This window comes from Lampetra fluviatilis, unplaced genomic scaffold, assembly GCF_964198595.1.
Source record: "Lampetra fluviatilis unplaced genomic scaffold, kcLamFluv1.1 SCAFFOLD_455, whole genome shotgun sequence".
NCBI lineage: Eukaryota > Metazoa > Chordata > Hyperoartia > Petromyzontiformes > Petromyzontidae > Lampetra > Lampetra fluviatilis.
In genome coordinates, this window is record NW_027621461.1 from 65,001 (window position 1) to 67,500 (window position 2,500).

A 2,500-nucleotide genomic window follows, 5' to 3' on the forward strand; every position below is an offset into this window, starting at 1 on the left:
GTTTGATGGGGTCTATGTGTACAAATTTTGACTTTTTTGAGTGCACGTGCAAATCTGCTGAAAAAGCCTGTGGAAGTTTCACGGCGTTCGTACGATATTTGGCGACGCAAAAATGAGCGATTTCCCAGCTCGATGGAATTCGGCGCGAGAGAAACGATGCCCCGTAACGCACATGAGAGCAATCCCGGCCAATTTCTCCCGTTTGATGGGGTCTATGTGTAAAAATTTTGACTTTTTTGAGTGCACGTGCAAATCTGCTGGAAAAGCCTGTGGAAGTTTCACGGCGTTCGTACGATATTTGGCGACGCAAAAATGAGCGATTTCCCAGCTCGATGGAATTCGGCGCGACAGAAACGATGCCCCGTAACGCACATGAGAGCAATCCGGGCCAATTTCTCCCGTTTGATGGGGTCTATGTGTAAAAATTTTGACTTTTTTGAGTGCACGTGCAAATCTGCTGAAAAAGCCTGTGGAAGTTTCACGGCGTTCGTACGATATTTGGCGACGCAAAAATGAGCGATTTCCCAGCTCGAGAGAATTCGGCGCGAGAGAAACGATGCCCCGTAACGCACATGAGAGCAATCCGGGCCAATTTCTCCCGTTTGATGGGGTCTATGTGTACAAATTTTGACTTTTTTGAGTGCACGTGCAAATCTGCTGAAAAAGCCTGTGGAAGTTTCACGGCGTTCGTACGATATTTGGCGACGCAAAAATGAGCGATTTCCCAGCTCGATGGAATTCGGCGCGACAGAAACGATGCCCCGTAACGCACATGAGAGCAATCCGGGCCAATTTCTCCCGTTTGATGGGGTCTATGTGTAAAAATTTTGACTTTTTTGAGTGCACGTGCAAATCTGCTGAAAAAGCCTGTGGAAGTTTCACGGCGTTCGTACGATATTTGGCGACGCAAAAATGAGCGATTTCCCAGCTCGAGAGAATTCGGCGCGAGAGAAACGATGCCCCGTAACGCACATGAGAGCAATCCGGGCCAATTTCTCCCGTTTGATGGGGTCTATGTGTAAAAATTTTGACTTTTTTGAGTGCAGGTGCAAATCTGCTGAAAAAGCCTGTGGAAGTTTCACGGCGTTCGTACGATATTTGGCGACGCAAAAATGAGCGATTTCCCAGCTCGATGGAATTCGGCGCGAGAGAAACGATGCCCCGTAACGCACATGAGAGCAATCCGGGCCAATTTCTCCCGTTTGATGGGGTCTATGTGTAAAAATTTTGACTTTTTTGAGTGCACGTGCAAATCTGCTGAAAAAGCCTGTGGAAGTTTCACGGCGTTCGTACGATATTTGGCGACGCAAAAATGAGCGATTTCCCAGCTCGAGAGAATTCGGCGCGAGAGAAACGATGCCCCGTAACGCACATGAGAGCAATCCGGGCCAATTTCTCCCGTTTGATGGGGTCTATGTGTAAAAATTTTGACTTTTTTGAGTGCAGGTGCAAATCTGCTGGAAAAGCCTGTGGAAGTTTCATCCGACGAAAAAAGCACGTTCTCGAGAAAGCAGGAGAGCTAAGTCATTCACAAATTAGCTGGATTTGGCTTGTGGTTCGTTTCCCAAGTAACAGAGCGGCATCAACCTTTAAGTGCACGCCAGTACATCCCCGTGGGATACAGGGGGTCTCGGCGGACTTTGCTCGGGGGAAAAACGTCGAGGTGAGCCGCCTGGCCATGCTGTTCATGGGTCTCTCCTTTTTAAGTTTCGCCTGCCAATTTATTTTCTCTAGCGGTTTTATACACTAGCACTCGATGTTTTGGGAAAGGAATACAATTGTTCAAAAAACGTCTTCGCAATTCATGTCGTTAGATTGCTAATGAAAATTCGTAAAAAAACGTACACGCCATACATGTTCTTTGCTTCCCTCTCGATACAAGTGAAGGGGAAAAACAGCCTTAACGGTTGCTAAAAAAATCGCCCTTTACATATACATGGGTCGTCTTCCCCTCTCGACAACGGAGACAAGTAACCCACGCCAGGCACTGTCAGTAACTGCCATAGATCTGCTTTAAAATGCCCATTCGTCTTGCGTCGCTCACGTTCCCGGAGCTTTGGGTAATGTCTGAGGCCTATCCCCGCTAATTTCTACCGTTTGTCGGTAGCTGTCTGTAAAAATATAGCATACACCAAAACGAGAAAATATTTCCATCGCACCTGCACAAGTGTATGGACAATGGCAATCTTCATGCGATGCATAAGTGGTGTGTGTCAGCAGGTTTTGTTTCCCAAGTTTTCCGTGAATGAGCGAGTATCTTGAGCTGTGTGACTCAGCCCGAGGGAGCCTCTTCTCCTCCAGAGTGTGTGGGGAAGGCTGTCCCCTTGGGTTGGTGCTGCACGGGTTCGCTGCGCTGTTTGGTCTTGTGCCAAGGAAGGCTGCCAACTGTGCAAGAATTTTAGGGTTGGTTTCAATTGCCGTTGCCGGTCCATAGAGTAGCGAGCATTGTAAGGCCGCTCTAGAGGTTTGCAGGCATGTGGGGTCGACCCCTGCTCCTTCC